An 18,946-nucleotide genomic window follows, 5' to 3' on the forward strand; every position below is an offset into this window, starting at 1 on the left:
ACAGAGACTGAAATTATCTTAAGGCAGTGCTTTGGACATCTTCGTCCTTTGAGTCCAGATCACTGCAAAATGTCAATGGTCTAAAACAAATTAGAAAATATCAAAAGGGATCCAGGTTAAAGTAATCTGAAGGTCTAAGTATATGGCTTCCCGTCTCTTCCTGTTTATTCTAAATACTTAAGGCAAGCGGTCTAATTAATTTACTTAGTCACCTCTGGTACAGAGTCTCTCAGTCAGTAGAGCGCCTGAATTGACTCAGAATCACTCATTGGGACGATGGCGGCCGCCTCTGTCAGTTTCTGATCCTGTCTCTGAAAACTCTGGACCCAGAGGAATATTGGGATCTCGGTGGAACCTCCAAAACTGTGGTAGTGGGATTTGCTTCTCCGCGCTTAAAGAATCAACTCGATCAGTCAGTCTTAGGAATGTAGAGAAACACTTTAATCCTGCAGTAAACAACCTGTGATGAGGCTGGGGTGAAGTTGATAGACCTGTTTCAAACTAACAAAAGCCACCATCTGTCTGTTTCTGAAAACAACATATACATAGAATATTGAAACACCTGAAAAGATTCCCCCACAATATTGAAACACCCCCAGTGGACAGTGAGCACACATGCCTGGAGTGGTGAGCAGCCATTGCTGCGGCCCACACAAAAGAAGGTGCTCAAGAGTGGTTTGCAGAGCCCGGGTATCAAACTCACAACACGGTCATCAATATCCCAGGGCTCTAACCACTGAGCCACCACTGGCCCCTACAGCTGCTTATCGTTACCAGATTTTCGCTATTATTGGGTTTCGAACATAAGGGCTGTTCCTGCACGTTCCACGTGTTGCTCTGTTCAAAACTACCCATACCAGAATCTTTGTCTAGCTGTTCACTAAACCAGCCTGTGAAACAGTCCCTGAAAATCTGGCTGCAGTTTGAAAGAGCCTTTTCACTAAATGAATCATCTATATACAGCCTGAGGATGAACAACCTTCACTCACTCTACCATTGATAAGGCCTTTTCATCTTGGAGAGAAAAAGGAGGAAATGTCTTAAAGGATCTGTTTATTGATAAAAGGTTTGAATCTTTTGAACTTAGAACTGAATTTAATCTTCAAGCTCATTTTTTCAGGTATTTGCAGCTACGTAGTTTTGTGTCCACAAACTTCCTCGTCATTATTAGATACAGTTCTGAATGTCAACCCACAGATAAAAAAATGTAATTGGCACCGTATCTGTTTCTGAACTCCTTTCATATGAAACCCTTACAAGTATTAAAGCAGCAGTAAGTGGAGGATCCATCTGTGCATCAATATATTTACTGAATGGTGGTAAAATATTGTAGGGAACTCTCCTCATATATATGTTTAAACACATAGTTCAGATTAAAATATTAATTTTCTGATGTCAAAATAACAAACCATTTAACTTGTTAATACAGGCAGAGAAATGATAAAATAAATGATTATAAAATAGAGTAAATCACTTACCTGCCCACTATCCATTTCACTAACCTGACTGGGAAGAGCCAGACAGTCCTGACGTAGCACCTTTTTGGCGTTCCTGGAGAGAACGATGGACCCCAGGTCGCTCTGGTCCAGACGCTCCCGAAAGCTCTCCCAGTTCTCTATGAATTCAGCGCTGATGCACCTGTCCTGCAGCCAGCAGTGGAGCGTAAGGAGCTGGGTACTCAACGGATCACTCCGGAAACAAAATAGCGGAGAACGTTAGTGCCGAAGCCGCCTGACAACGTACAGGGCACAGACACCTGGGAAAAAAAGGAGATTGTGGTGTTACTCATTGAGAACTTTTCAGTGTTTTAAAGTAGAATCTCCATCAATGAGAACACCACCCTGAGGAGTTGTCCTCGGTGACGGAGCAGGTGAAGGAGAAGGGGAAGAGCTGAGGACCTTGAACCGGTAAGCAGAGGTTTAAACCAACTGTGATTGTGGAGAAGCCCTAGGCTTTTTTTTCTGGCCACACTGACACTCCAGGGTCCCTTTCCAGTGTGGGAGTGGAGATAAAGACCCTGCGCCCACCTTCCAATGGTGGAGTTTGGACTGCCTCTACAACAAAAGCTGGACGACCTGTCTGGAGACCTTGTTCCTCCACGGGCACCAGAGTAAACTCAGAGACAGAAACACAAACGGCGGTCAGTGAGAGAGTACTGTCCAGTAACACAGGGAGCAGAGAGCACAAGGATCACTACAACTGTCAGATAAAGAAGAAAAAGCTGATATTAAAGACTATAAAGTAGACATGATCGCTCAATCAAATTGATAACATTGGAGTCAGAGAAATTCTAATTGTCACTATTGAAGCTCACAGCTACGAATAACCATGTTCATACTGCATGTGTGGTTGTGTGATCAGTAAACCACGATACTAGCTTTTCCTAGCCAATTTGTTTGATTCTGATTGGAGCGACACTGTCAAAAGAAGATTGGAGCACAGTCTGCAGATCATCTGTTACATCTTCTAGATCTTTAGGGTGAAATGGGAAGGAGATGGAGAAATCTGGAAGGTTATTAATAAAAATACTAGCTGTCGAGCATTTAGCTTCATTCTGCATTCAGAATAAAAGAGCAACAGCCTCTGATTTCTCACCAAGGACACGGGGAACACAGCCAAAAATACTGTACCAAGTTCCCCTAGAGTACAATAGGCTTTATTACCTGAACGTCACTGTGATTATAATATTTGATATCTGAGGAGAAAGAATCGTTTTTGCTGGTGATGAGTTTGGAGTAAAAGGCAGAGGCTTCCTGCTGAGAAACATCCTTAACTGCACCAGCAGCCAAGCTTGATAACCTCCTTGCAGAGCACCTGGAGATCTCACTCCTCAGCAGTCACCAAGTTTTTCCACGAGTAAACACAGACAGAAAAGCAAACAGTCAGTGAGACAGAGTACTGTACAGTAACACAGAGCAGAGAGCACAAGCATCACAACAACTGTCTCAGATGAAGACAGAGCTGATATTAAAGATTATAAAGGAGGGACGGTCCCTCGACGCTTTGTGTAGAATCATGTCTCGAGCTTCTAAAGCAGAACCGCATCCAAACTAAACTAAAATATAAATACAGAAAATGTGGAGGACAGGATTACTGTGTTTAAATGTTAATGCTTTTAGCCATTCAACATGGTCACAGGTAGATCACTGACCTTTCAGTCTAAATCCAGTGGAACTGCAATATTAATTAATAAAAACATCCCTTTTGTTTTGACAGACATGTACAGGAGAGAAGAGAGAATATAAGCCCATATGGATCTGCATCTAAGACACACTCCTGAACTGACTTTTTTTGACAAAAAGTTTGTAAAACAATTAAAACAAGCACATTCTCTCCTACCTTCAATCACGCCTGCTCCAGAGTCCTCTGCCTCAGTCCGGCAGTACATTAACTGAGCTTGTAACAATGTCTCCTGAAGCTGCTTCTCCCTCTCCACCAAGTTCTTCTCCACGTTTCTCATGAGCCACCAAATAAGAGTAATCCTCGTCTTCCCGGATAATGCAAGTTTGTTTAGCTTGAATGTCTGTTGTTGAGGACAATGCAGCTAGAGACAGTTATAAACCAGTTTGTTTTACGTCTACACAGCCGGCTCCCCCAGCAAACTTCCAATGCCTTTAACTTGACCGTGTCAGACAGCCTCATAGCCCTTGCTTCCTTTTAAACACCTTTATACTTAGTAACAATTATGATTATTAGCACTATAATTATGAATTAATTTCACGTGTATAGTCTGAACTCTCGCTTGTTTAGAACATTCAAAATCTCTAATTTGAACAGACCTGAAAAATAACATTTATTTCTAAAACCTTACCGACCTTACTGACGGATACTGAAGTTTCTAAGTGTTTCTAACTGAGAGACTGAAATGATCTTAAGGCAATGCTTTGGACATCTTCATCCTTTGAGTCCGGATCGCTACAAAAAGTCAATGGTCTAAAACTAATTTGAAAATGAAAATATCAAAAGGGATCCAAGTTAAAGCAACCTGAAGGTCTAAGAATACGGCGTCTCGTCTCCTCCTGTTTATTCTAAATTCATAAGGCAAGCGGTCTAATTAATTTATTTACAGTCACCTCGGGTACAGAGTCTCGGAGTCAGTAGAGCGCCTGAATTCACTCAGAATCACTCATTGGGATGACGGCGGCCGCCTCTGTCGGTTTCTGATCCTGTCTCTAAAAAACTCTGGACCCAGAGGAATTTTGGGATCTTGGTGAAAAAAAAAAAACCACCTTGCTGTACAGTCAGTTACACTGAAATCTTGTTCAAAAGGTGCTGGCTAAGACTGCTTAGATTACTTCAAGGGAAAGAAAACCCTCCTACCTAAAATTGGGTGCAGTGGTGAATTTAATGCTACTTGGCAACCTGTCTTGACTTAAATAGACAATATGGACTCTGAGGATTAATTGGCTGGTTAGCACCCAGTTTGAAATCTATTTCACTTTTTAAAATTCTGCAGTCATTTACATTTACTCTCTTACCCTTTGTGTTTCTTTGGACACTTGTATGTGCTTTTATAACTTCATATTCAGAAATTACCTGTATTTTTACAGTTATGGTTTTAAGTTCATCATAAATGCAGAAACACTCAGCTTCCAGGAGTCTCTGTATGAACCGATTTTATGACCCCCCACCAATGTAATAAACATTACTTTTTTAACACAAGCAGAAAAGTGTCAGAATAAATGAGTGGAATCAAGTAAATCATGTAAATCACTTACCTGCCAACTATGCAGTTCACTAACCTGACAGTGTGACTGGGAAGGGTCAGTCAGTCCTGCCCTGGCACCTTCTTGATGTTCCCGGAGAGAATGATGGACTCCAGCCGGCTCAGGTGAAGCTCATCTCTGTGTTAGAGGACCGGACACAGCCAAAAGCTCTCCCAGTTGTTTACAAAGTCAGTGCAGATGGACCTGTCCCGCAGCCAGCAGTGGAGCGCGAAGAGCTGAGGAAACTGATCCCTCACTCATCTGTAAGTGGTCAGGGGGTAGAAGATGATGATCCTGGTGTCTGGCTTTTTCCGAACACTGTCCAGAAGCGTACGGCAGTGCTTCTTCATCTGCATCAGGTGGAGAATAGTGGAGACACGGGCACCTGGAAAACAGGAGACCGTGGCATTACTCTTTAGGGTCGATAATTTTCAGGGTTTTACAGAAGAATCTCCAACAGTGAGAACACCACCCTGAGGAGTCGTCCTCTGTGCTGGAGCAGGTGAAGAGCTGAGGTCCTCGAACCAGTTAGCAGATGCGAAAAAAGGCTGTGGTGGTGGAAGAGCCCTCTGCTTTTCCCAGCCACGGTGACGCTTCCAGGGCCTCTCAGGTGCAGGAGTGTAGATAACAACCCTCTGTGTCCGCTGCGCCGGTAGAGCTGGAATTAAGTTAGAGGGGTTGGAGGGGTCACGGCCAGCCTTCAGCCTCATCTTCCGTCTGTGGAGTTTGGACAGCACAGAAGCTGGGTCTGCCGTAATAGCTTGACGACCTCCTGGAGAGCTTGTTCCTCCGTGGACGCCTGAGTAAAAATACAGATGACAATCAGTGAGAGAGTACTGTGCAGTAACACAGGGAGTAGAGAGCACAAAGATCACAACTGGCTCAGATAAAGAAGACAAAGCTTAAAAAAAAAAAAAAAAAAAAGGTACCAAGTTCCCCATTAAAGAGTACAATATGCATCATTACCTGAATGTGGTCAATGATCACAGTGGTGATGGTCGCAGTGTTACATCATAATTACAATGAACAAGGATTTCATGCTGTTTGAATATTGTTTCACATTATGCAGTAGAGAGCATGAAGATCAAGGGTAAGATTAATAAACTGAACTGTGAAGTCTGCAGACAAGAGAAATCTGCTCAGAGTAGAAACAGAACCTGATGCACAAACAAAAGCAGTACTTGAACTAGTACATACTGACCTAGCTTCTATAGATCCAGTAAAGGGGGGGGGGCTGAAACATGGAGCACTGGGCATTAGAAATAGGACAGCGTTATTGGTGAATGATGAATAAGTGAGGATTGAATTGAGGACAAGCTGATGAATAAAGACTCTGAAATAAACAGAATACATGCACAATATTAAATAAAAGTTCAGAAAGGTTCCAGGTCTATATCCTAGTGCTACTAAATGACTTCATTCAAAGAGAGATGTGTATACGCTCAACAGGCAGGAGAAACAAAGCTAATAATTCAGTTCAGGTCATGGGGTAATTGTAATCTCCCAAGGTATCTAAAGCCAGTATTTGTTAACTGGAAATTTAGTTTATTGCTTAAGATGCTGCCAGCAGTCGAGTAAAGACAATGGTAATACATAGCTTAAGCTTACTAGCTAGCGGCCAGCTGACAGAAATATCACCCCCTGATCTATTTAATTTATAAATAATTAATGACTATTCATATCTGCTTCAACCACTAACTGAAAGTCCACTAGATGTGTTAGATAATCTAACAGAAAAGAAAAACTGGGATCTCTTGGATTTGGAGCGAAAACTGAAATAAAGAATTCTCATTTCTTACTTTTGTTGTAAGGTGTTATTCTCCTTTCTTTATCCCTTTCTTGGTTTAACATCGTAATCTCCCAATTCCTCTGTACCTAGATAACTGCTTTAGTTGTACAATTTGCAGTTGCATTAGAAGCAACTCCAGAATTTATTGTATTTGGGAATATCAACATCTCTCAAATGGGATTCTTAATCAGACCAAATTAGCACATTTAAGAGACTCATTTAGACCATTAAAATGTACCAGCTCAAGACATTCAAAACCATAAAGATGACACCGCTTAAAAACATAAAATGAGTGAAGTGCCCAAACACAAGAATAAATGATTATAAAACTGAGTAAACCACGTAAATTAACCTGGCCACTATCCAGTTTCCTACCCTGGGATCCCTTCCTTTTGCCGAGTGGTGTCCAGAAGTGTGGCGGTGCTCCTTCAGGGCCTCACTGCATCGGGCAGAGAAGAGTGGAGAATGATGATACCGAAACCGCCTGGAGAGAGAAAAGAAAAAAAAAATTGAGGTTGAGGCGTTACTCTTTGGACCCAATGCTTTTAAGAGTTTTACAGTAAAACCTCCAACAATGAAAAACACCACCCTGAGGAGCTGTCCTCGGTGAGGGAGCAGGTGAAGAGCTGAAAAGTAGAAGTGAAAACCGGCTTTGGTGGTGGAGGAGCCCTCTGCTTTAAAATAAAAAGCCTGGAATCAGAGCAGGACAGAACAGTGGTGAAATGTAATCAGAGCCGGACAGAACACAGAACTGGAGAGTTCTCTGAAAGCTGGTGTAAAGAGAGAAGTGTTTCATCTAGATTAAAGACTGAGAGTGGGTCTGATTCCCAGATATTAACAGGGAGCGTGTTCCAAAGTTGGGGGCTTTATAAGAGAGCGCTCCTTCTCCTGCACTGGTTTTTCTAATACGTGGGACTGATAATAGGCCAGCATCTTGCGAGCGGAGTGTGCGTGGAGGGCTGTAAGGTGTAAGAAGTTCCTCCAGATAATGTGGGGTCAGACCATTGAGAGATTAATATGTTAGAAGTACTTTATAATCTGTACTGAATTTAACAGGTAACCAGTGTAAGAATGAAAGAACTGGACTAATATGATCAGATTTCCTAGCTCTAGTTCGTACCCTGGCAGCAGCATTCTGAACAATCTGGAGCTTATGAAGAGATTTACCTGAACTTCCAGCCTACAGCACTGCAGTAGTCCAGCCTTAAGGTTCTGAATGTGTGCACCAGCTTCTCAGCTTCCCCCTGGGAAAGTATGCTGTGGAGTTTAGCAACGTTGCATTTTGTGAAGAACGGTCCAAAATACCTTCAACCAGAATCCAGACTCTCACTGGAAGCTAAAGGAAGCATTTAAACAGCTGTTATTTCTGCAAAAAGAGGATCTACTAAATATTGATGTAATGTTTCTGTTGGGGTGTCCAAATTTATGCACCTGCCTAATTTTGTTTAAATAATTCTTGCACTTTCTGTAAATCCTATAAACATCATTTCTCTTCTCAAATATCACTGTGTTCATCTGCTTTATGATCTATTTAACTGAAATTGCTGATCCGAACAGTCAATAATTTATAAAGGAAAATCATCAAAATGATCAGGGGTGCCCAAACTTTTTCATACCACTCTAAGATACGGATATTGTTTCAGCTGGTATCTTTTCTACCACAATATGTTCATACATATTAACATCATCTGGAGACAAATAAAACTATTTGTTTCACCCTTTAACAGAGCTCCATGTGCACATCAGGTTCTCTGCTCTGTCAGATCCCAAGAATATTCTTCTGGGCCTATTTTAAGTGGAAATCTCCCTATACTAGGACTAGCAGCAGAAAAACCTGAATCTGTACATTGTAGGTTTAGACTGAAAGCTCCCAATAAGTCACGTCCTAGTAAATTCCCGGGGCAATGTGTGGAGACTATAAACCTGTGTTCTACTGTTCTATTACCCAATTTCACCTTCAGAGGACTGCAGAAATGTTCTGAGAGTGGTAAGCCTGAAACATCCACTGTTAGAATTGTGTCCGTACTGACGGATATGGGTACTGAAGTTTCTAAGTGTTTCTAACTGTGAGACTGAAATGATCTTAAGGCAATGCTTTGGACATCTTCATACTATGAATCTGGATCACTGCAAAAAGTCAATGGTATAAAACAAATAAAATAAAAATATTTAAATGGATCCTGATTCAAGTAACCCGAAAGTCTAAATATTTGGAGGCCCGTAATTCATAAGGCAAGTGGTCTAATTAATTTACTTAGTCACCTCGGGCACAGAGTCTCGGAGTCAGTAGAGCGCCTGAATTGACTCAGAATCACTCATTGGGATGACGGCGGCCGCCTCCGTCGGTTTCTGATCCTGTCTCTGAAAACTCTGGACCCGGAGGAATATTGGGATCTCTGCGGAACCTCCAAAACTGTGGTAGTGGGATTTGATTCTCTGTGCATTGTTTCAATCTTGTGAAGAAAAAGGAGGAAATGTCTTAAAGGATCTGTTTATTGATAAAAGGTTTGAATCTTTTGAACTTAGAACTGAATTTAATCCTCAAGCTCATTTTTTCAGGTATTTGCAGCTACGTAGTTTTGTGTCCACAAACTTCCTCGTCATTATTAGACACGGTTCTGAACGTCAACCCACAGATAAAAAATATATTTGGCACCATATCTGTTACTGCATATATATTTACTGAATGGTGGTAAAATATTGTAGAGAACTCTCCTCATCTATATGTTTAAACACATTATAAATCAGTTTAAAATAGTGCATTTCTTACACTGGACTGAGGCAAGACTGGCAGAATTTGTTTAAAACATGAATCTAATGTGAGATAGACGTCAAACAGAATCAATAACACAGGCACCTGGCGACGTCCTGGACACTGGCACCTGGAAAACAGGAGACTGTGGCATTACTCTTTAGGGTCAATACTTTTCAGTGTTCAGGGGTTGAAGCATGGAGCACTGGGCATTAGAAATATGACAGCGTTATGGGTGAATGATGAATAAGTCAGGAAGAATTGAGGACAGACTGATGAATAAAGACTCTGAAATAAACACAATACATGCACAATATTAAATAAAAGTTCAGAAAGGTTCCAGGTCTATATCATAGTGCTACTAAATGACTTCATTCAAAGAGAGATGTGTATACGCTCAACAGGCAGGAGAAGCCAGTATTTGTCAACTGGAATGGTAGATTTAGTTTAATATAATTCGGGAATAGCTGTAGACCTGCCAAAATTGATTTTATAGCCAGATAGCACACTATAATTAGTGACGAAGTTTCTGATTTCAGGAACAGACGTCACTGGATTCTTTAAATGTAGAAGTATATTATCTGCAGATAATGAGATACGATGGTCCGCTTCTCCCGCTAAAACTCCTGAAATAATGAAACTAGATGTAAATGTATTCAGCAAGGAGTTCTATTACTAGAGCAAAATGCAACAGTGAAAAAGAGTAGCCTTGTCTGCAGCGTCTTCTAATTGATCATAACAGATCAAATGACCCTTTAAAGTGTCTTTGAGAGCATCTCATTTAACTGCACTGGTAACTGGAGAGTTGCAGTTGTCTTGCCAATAATCTGTAATTCTCTTTAACATCGAAACAAAACTCTTCTTTATTTAGTAAATGTGTGTTAAATCTCCACTGAGGTGTTTTTAATGCTGTTAAATTTAGCGTGTCATCCAAATCCACTTGACTGTGGTCAGATAAAACCAATCTGACAGACCTTAAACATATGTTTACAGTTAGCAGGAATAAGAAAGTAATCCAGTCTTGGATAGGAGCAATGGGGATGATAAAATGCAGAATTCTTAGTCATGGGATGTAGTTCTCTCCAGATATCTACAAGGCCTGACTACATACTCATGTCGAGGAACTTTACAATTAACCATATGGAGTGAAGACTTGTCCAGACCAGCATACAAGACAATTAAAATCCCCACCCAGGAACTCAAGATCCTTTCACATGCACTCAAGGTGCATATGTATTTAAGAGTATAATGTGTTGTTCAAATATGATTTTATTGTATTTGGGAATATCAACATCTCTCAAATGGGATTCTTAATCAGACCAAATTAGCACATTTAAGAGACTCATTTAGACCATAAAAATGTTCCAGCTCAAGACATTCAAAACCATAAATATGACAGCTTAAAAACATAAAATGAAGTGCCCAAACACCAGAATAAATGATTATAAAACTGAGTAAACCACGTAAATTAACCTGCCCACTATCCAGTTTCCTACCCTGGGATCCTGTCTTTTTCCGAGTGGTGTCCAGAAGTGTGGCGGTGCTCCTTCAGGGCCTCACTGCATCGGGCAGAGAAGAGTGGAGAATGATAATACCGAAACCGCCTGGAGAGAGAGAGAGAAAAAAAAAAGAAGATTGAGGCGTTACTCTTTGGTCCCAATGCTTTTAAGTGTTTTACAGTAAAACCTTCAACAATGAAAAACACCACCTTGAGGAGCTGTCCTCGGTGAGGGAGCAGGTGAAGAGCTGAAAAGTAGAAGTGAAAACCGGCTGTGGTGGTGGAGGAGCCCTCTGCTTTTCCAGGTCCTCTGCGGTGCAGGAGTGGAGATAAACCTCTGTGTCCGCCACACCGGTAGTGCTGGATTTAATATGGCCAGCGTTACAGGAATCTCCAGCCTAGTCTTCTGTTGGTGGAGTTTGGACTGCCTCTACAACAGTAGCAGTAAAGCTGAATGACCTCCTTGCAGAGCACCTGGAGATCTCGCTCCTCTGCGGTCACCAAGTTTCTCCAAAGTAAACACAAACAATGGTCAGTGAGCGAGATTACTGTACAGTAGCACAGGGAGCAGAGAGCACAAGGATCACAACAACTGGCTCAGATAAAGAAGACAGAGCTGATATTAAAGACTATAAAGGAGGGACTGTCACTCGATGCTATGTGCTGAATCACGTCTCAAGCTTCTAAAGCAGAACCGAATCAAAACTAAAATAAAAATAGAAATATAGAAAATGTGAAGGATGTGTGTCTGTACTGACGGATATGGGTACTGAAGTTTCTAAGTGTTTCTAACTGTGAGACTGAAATGATCACAAGGCAATGCTTTGGACATCTTCATCCTTTGAGTCCGGATCACTGCAAAAAGTCAATGGTCTAAAACAAATGTTAAAATTAAAATATTAAAAGGGATCCGGGTTAAAGTAACCTGAAGGTCTAAGAATATGGCTTCTCGTCTCCTCCTGTTTATTCAAATTCAGGCAAGTGGTCTAATTAATTTACTTACAATCACCTCGGGTACAGAGTCTCGGAGTCAGTAGAGCGCCTGAATTGACTGAGAATCACTCATTGGGATGACGGCGGCCGCCTCTGTCGGTTTCTGATCCTGTCTCTGAAACCTCTGGACCCAGAGGAATATTGGGATCTCTGTGAAACCTCCAAAACTGTGGTTGTAGGATTTGCTTCTCCACACTTAAAACTCTAACAGTAAAAATTTTGGAAAGTTGATTCTTTAAGTTAATCATAAATGTAAAAGACTCTGCTTCCAGGGTCTCTGTGTGAACCGATTTTATGACCCCCTCCAATGTAATAAACAGACCTACACCCTTGATTTAGTTTCACAGAGATCTAGTGAACTAAGGTGGTTCACTTCAGACGGGTCTGGACATGTACTGGATTAAGCAGGTTGGAGGTTTGGAGTCTGACTGTTTGAGGCTGTGGACAGGTGTCTTTTATACAGATAACGAGGTCAAACAGGTGCCATTAATACAGGTAACGAGTGGAGGACAGAAGAGCTTCTTAAAGAAGTTACAGGTCTGTGAAAGCCAGAAATCTTGCTTGTTTGTGGGTCAACAAATAATTATTTTCACCATAATTTACAGGTAAATTCTTTAAAAATTCTACAATGTGACTTCCTGGATTTTTTAATGAACATTACAAACCTCTCATCTTTCTAAGTAGGAGAACTTGAACAATCAGTGGCTGACTAAATACGTTTTTGCCCCACTGTATATTTAACAGCCCAAATTCAATGCAGAACTGCTTGTTTTCGGAAAGATGGAAGAATTCATATAAATTCTAATAAGGTTTTTAAAGCAGATTTTCCGACGTTACAATTACAAACCATGACCGTCTCAATACTGCAGGACATTTCTGAAATACTATGAGTGATCTATTACTTTTTAATACAAGCAGAAAAGTGACAGAATAAATGGGTGGAATCAAGTAAGTCACTTACCTGCCAACTATGCAGTTCACTGACCTGACCGTGTGACTGGGAAGGGTCAGTCAGTCCTGGTACCTTCTTGATGTTCCCAGAGAAAACGATGGACCCCTGGCGGCTCAAGTGAAGCTTATCTCTGTTTTAGAGGACTGGACACAGCCAAAATCTCTCCCAGCTGTCTACGAAGTCAGTGCAGAAATACCTGTCCCGCAGATCATAAAAGTTGCTGAGTGATAGTCAGCTAAGTACTGAGGAGCTTTCCTCTCTCTCTTTGGAGAGGGTGTACTGAGTCAGATATTGGAGATCAGACACTGGTAGGTGGGCAGGGGGCAGAAGACTATGTCCAGAAGCGTGCAGCAGTTTTCTTTCAGAACCTTGCTGCATCGGAGGACAATAGTAAAGAATGATGGTACTGAAGGAGTCAGGCTGCCAATTCAAACTTTATTTATATATGAAGTATGAGTAGGTGCTGGACAGAGATAATGAAGAGCTATAGCTAATGTAGGAGCAGGTTATGAAGTAGGAGCGCGAGTAGGTGCTGGACAGAGAGATATGAAGAGCTATAGCTAATGTAGGAACAGGTCGTCAAGTAGGAGTGTGAGAAGGTGCTGGACAGAGAGATATGAAGAGCTATAGCTAATGTAGGAACAGGTTCTGAAGTAAGAGTAGGTGCTGGACATTTGCTCAGTGTTTATGTTAAAGTCCATGCTAAGTATAGAGACAGGCCTGATTCCGGAACATAGATGAACAGACACCTTCAGACTGGACAGTAGGGCAGCTCAGTACATGTAAAAGAGAGAGAGGGGTGGTTAGGATGGTTGTGTTGGAACTCTGCTGAGTAGTGGGACAGGCCTGATACCAAGACACAGGAACTGAACCAAAAAAGGGCAACTCCAGGCAGGCAGCTCAGGACATGAGGAGAGAGAGAAAAAGATGAAGATTAGAACAAGCTTTACGTTTAGTGAGAGACCTGTAGCAGAAATAGTTACAGACACAGCCACAATAATGGTAATAAAAATCCTGGAATCAGAGCAGGACAAAACAGTGGTGAAATGTAATCAGAGCAGGACAGAACACAGAACTGGAGAGTTCTCTGAAAGCTGGTGTAAAGAGAGAAGTTTTTCATCTAGATTTAAAGACTGAGAGTGTGTCTGATTCCTGGATATTAACAGGGAGCTTGTTCCAAAGTTGGGGGCTTTATAAAAGAACGCTCTTCCTCCTGCATTGCATGAATCAGAGTAATACTCCTCTTCCTGGCTGATGCAAGTTTGTTTTGCTTGAATGTATGTTGTTGAGGACAATGCAGCTAGAGACAGATATAAACCAGTTTCTCTTCACTGCCTTTACTTTCACATGTACAGTCCAAACTCTTTGGATATTATAAACTCTGCTCCCTTGTCTTGGAACCTTCGAAAACGGTCATTTGAACAGTCCTGAAAAATAAAATTTATTTCCAAAACGTTCTTTAAAATCTTTGAATTTTCTAAAAATATAAATTCAGATCTCTTTACAAAAATCTCTAGGTTGAAAAGTAATAAGAATTAAATCTCCTAAAATCTTGTCTTAGAAATTTCTAATTTGAATACATTAGGATCCCTGAAAAATTCTCTGCTTTAAACAACCCTGAGAATCAAAATATTCACAGAAAGTATCTTAGAGTCTTCCAATTTAAAACAAACCTGGATCCGGAGAAATTCCCAGTTCAGACAACTGAGAGACTGAAATGATCTTAAGGCAATGCTTTGGACATCTTCATCCTTTGAGTCTGGATCACTGCAAAAAGTCAATGGTCTAAAACAAATTTGAAAATATCAAAAGGGATCCGGGTTAAAGTAACCTGAAGGTCTAAGAATACGGCATCTCGTCACCTCCTGTTTATTCTAAATTCATAAGGCAAGCGGCCTGATAAATTTACTTACAGTAACCTCGGGTACAGAGTCTCAGAGTCAGCAGAGCGCCTGAATTGACTCAGAATCACTCATTGGGATGACGGCGGCCGCCTCTGTCTGTTTCTGATCCTGTCTCTGAAAACTCTGGACCCAGAGGAATATTGGGAAAAACTGTGGTAGTGGGATTTGCTTCTCTGCGCTTAAAGAATCAACTCGATCAGTCAGTCTTAGGAATGTAGAGAAACACTTTAATCCTGCTGTAAATGTAACACCGGTGGAAGACTTCATAACTGAGTCTGACAAAAAAAAACCTTTGTATTAAAGTAGCAGTAGGTGGATGATCCATCTGTCCATTAATATATTTACTGAATGGTGGTAAAATATTGTAGAGAACTCTCCTCATCTACATGTTTAAACATTATAATTCAGAATAAAATAGTGCATTCCTTACACTGGACTAAGACCAGGCTGGAAGAATTAGTTTAAAACATGAATCTAATGTGAGATAGACGTCAAACAGAATCAACAGCACAGGCACACGTTCTGTTTTGTCTAAAAATGGTCTTTTGGAATTATGTTTTCTACTTCTTTTCAGGAGTCTTCAAACAGCCAATCCAGCCTTCCCCTACAACAGCAATATTCGGGGGACTCCTCAAGAGCTTTATCTGGGTAAATCTTGTTCAAAATGTGCTGGCTAAGACTGCTTAGATTACTTAAAGGGAAAGAGAAAAGGCCTCCTACCTAAAATTGGGTGCAGTGGTAAATTTAATACTACTTGGCAACCTGGCTTGACCTATATAGATTATATGGACTCTGAGGATTAATTGGCTGGTTAGCACCCAGTCTGAAATCTATTTCACTATTTAAAATTCTGCAGTCATTTACATTTACTCTTACCCTTTGTGTTTCTTTGGACACTTGTATGTGCTTTTATAACTTCATATTCAGAAATTACCTGTATTTTTACATTTAGAGTTTTAAGTTCATCATAAATGTAAAGACTCCGCTTCCAGGAGACCCTGTGTGAACCGATGACCCCCACCAATGTAATAAACAGACCTACACCCTTGATTTAGTTTCAGAGATCTAGTGAACTAAGGTGATTAGCAATCATAACTTCATTGACAATGACAGCTTTAGGGGCTAGAGATCATATATTTAACAGCCCAAACTCAATGCAGAACTGCTTGTACTCTGAAAGAAGGAAGAGTTTATCTAAATTCTAATAAAATTTTTCTAGCAGATTTTCCGACGTTACAATTACAAACCATGACAGTCTCAAGACTGCAGGATTTGTCTAAAATACTACGAGTGACACTGATATATTACTTTTTAATACAAGCAGAAAAGTGACAGAATAAATGGGTGGAATCATGTAAATCACTTACCTGCCAACTATGCAGTTCACCAACCTGACAGTGTGACTGGGAAGGGCCAATCAGTCCTGGCCTGGCACCTTCTTTATGTTCCCAGAGAGAACGATGGACCCCAGGCAGCTCAGGTGAAGCTCATCTCGGTGTTAGAGGACCAGACGCAGCTAAAAGCTCTCCCAGTTCTCTACGAAGTCAGTGCAGACGGACCTGTCCCGCAGCCAGCAGTGGAGCGCTAAGAGCTGAGGAAACGGCTCGCTCACTCGTCTGTAAGTGTGCAGGGAGCCGAAGACGATTATCCTGGTGTCTGGCTTTTTCTGAACAGTGTCCAGAAGAGTACAGCAGTGCTTCTTCAGGGCATCAGGAGGAGAATAGTGGAGAATAGTGGCAACGTCCAGGACACAGGCACCTGGAAAACGAGAGACCGTGGTATTACTCTTTAGGGTCGAGACTTTTTAGTGTTTTACAAAAAACATTTGAACTTGAACCAGTTAGCAGAGGTGAAAACCGGCTGTGGTGGTGGAGAAGTCCTCTGCTTTTCCCAGCCTCGTCTTCCATCAGTGGAGTTTGGACCGTCTCTACAACAGCAGCTGGATCTGCCGTAATAGCTTGACGACCTCCTGGAGAGCTTGCTCTTCCATGGTCGCCTCTGAGTAAAAATACAGATGACCATCAGTGAGACAGTACTGGTTAAGTGGTCAGGGGATAGGAGACCATGATCCTGGTGTCTTTTTCTGAACACTGTCCAGAAGCGTACGGCAGTGCTTCTTCAGGGCCACGCTGCATCAGGCGGAGAATAGTGGAGAACGATGGTGCCAAAGCCACCTGGTGACGTCCAGGACACGAGCACCTGGAAAACAGGAGGCCGTGGCATTACTCTTTAGGGTCGATACTTTTCAGTGTTTTACAGAAGAACCTCCAACAGTGAGAACACCGCCCTGAGGAGTCCTCTGTGCCGGAGCAGGTGAAGAGCTGAGGTTCTCGAACCAGTTAGCAGAGGTGAAAAATGTCTGTGGTGGTGGAAGAGTCCTTGGCTTTTCGCAACCACGCTGACAATTCCAGGCCCTCTCAGGTCTAGGAGTGGAGATGACCTTCGGTGTCCGCCACGCTGGTAGAGCTGGAATTAAGACAGTCATACTGGAGGAGACACAGGCAGCCTCCAGCCTTGCCTTCCGTCGGTGGAATTTGGACTGCCTCTACAACAGAAGCTGGATCTGCCGTAATAGCTTGACAACCTCCTGGAGAGCTCATTCCTCTGTGGTCACTTCTGGGTAAAAACACAGACAGAAACGCAAACAATGGTCAGTGAGAGAGTACTGTACAGCAACAGGGAGCAGGGAACACAACAATCACAACGAGACGACAAAGCTAATAAAAAGACACAGCCACAAAAGTGGTACCAAGTTCCCCATTAAAGAGCACAACAGTCTTTATTACCTGAATGTGGTCAATGAGCACAGTGGTGATGGTTGCAGTGTGTTACAATATTCAAACAGCATGAAATCCTTGTTCACTGTAATTATGATGTTTCACATTATGCAGTAGAGAGCATGAAGATCAAGGGTAAGATTGAAGCATGGAGCACTGGACATTACAAATATGACAGCATTATGGGTGAATGATGAATAAGTGAGGAAGAATTGAGGACAGACTGATGAATAAAGACTCTGAAATAAACAGAATACATGCACAATATTAAATAAAAGTTCAAAAAGGTTCCAGGTCTATATCCTAGTGCTACTAAATGACTTCATTCAAAGAGAGATGTGTATATGCTCAACAGGCAGGAGAAACAAAGCTAATAATTACCACTCAAAGCTTCTAGCAAGACACCAGCTTTAACCTGCCTCTGACCGTTTCCACAGGTTAAACTATGGGGTTTTAGCGCCCCCACAAGGACGAAAAGAGGAACAGCAACAGCCTCTGAGCAGAAGTTCAATAAACACCAGGACGTTGAGTAAGAACACAAATTTAGCACATTCACAGAATATTCACAGAACTGACTATTGCTGTAATGTACCAGACCCTATGATAAGAGTGTGTATACACACACACACAAGGTTGTTAAAGACAAAAGTCTCGACACTGCAGGGTTTGTCAGATACTATGAGGGACACTAATTAATTACATTTTAATACAAGAGGAGAAATGACAGAATAAATGATTATTAAAATCAAAAACTGTAAAATTACTTACCTGCCAACTATTCAGTTCACCAACATCAGGAACTCGCTGCGTCAGGACAAGAATAGTAGAGAAGCATTGTGCTTGTGAGTGGAGACAACAACAACAACCCTCTGTGTCTGCCGTGCCGGTAGTGCTGGAATTAAGATGGCCAGCGTTTGAGGAGTCACAGGCAGCCTCCAACCTCGTCTTCTTTCAGTGGAGTTCACATTAAAAAATAAAAATAAAGTTCAATGAAAAGAAACACAGGCAGACATCACTGTATGGTGCTCCGGTTTCAGTTTGGACAAAGCTTATGAACACAAGCGACTCAGGCAATGGTAGTGTAGTGTTATTTGTACAACAGGTGGCGCAGTAGAGCTGTGAAGCAGAGAAGCCTCGACCAATCTTCCAGAAGCTGAACACACAGTGGTGGATAGGCGGGTCTATGATTAAGAAAAGTGTTGATGGATCTGAAACGTACAAAGTCTGATATGATGCTAAGCGTGATGAATGTTTGCTTATTTAGATGTTCATCATGAAGTACAGTAAGCTAGCTGTGATGCTGCTGGTTAACATTATCACAGTTGTGTATTTATGGTCTCAGAAACACACTGACTCCTTTATGAGTGTGTTGGCTACAGGATCTATAAATAAAGGCTCTATATAACATGACACTGTGGTCAGAAGTTTATCATGGATGGGCAAGCAGGTAATGGAGTAAAAGTTTGGTGAGCTGCTGTAATGTTCATAAAAGATTGAAATTTAGCTCTGTACGACATTAAGAAGTCATCAGAAAGTTTTCAGAAGATCACTAATTTGGATCTACAACCAAAAACT

This window comes from Salminus brasiliensis, chromosome 8 (assembly GCF_030463535.1).
Source record: "Salminus brasiliensis chromosome 8, fSalBra1.hap2, whole genome shotgun sequence".
NCBI classification, from domain to species: domain Eukaryota; kingdom Metazoa; phylum Chordata; class Actinopteri; order Characiformes; family Bryconidae; genus Salminus; species Salminus brasiliensis.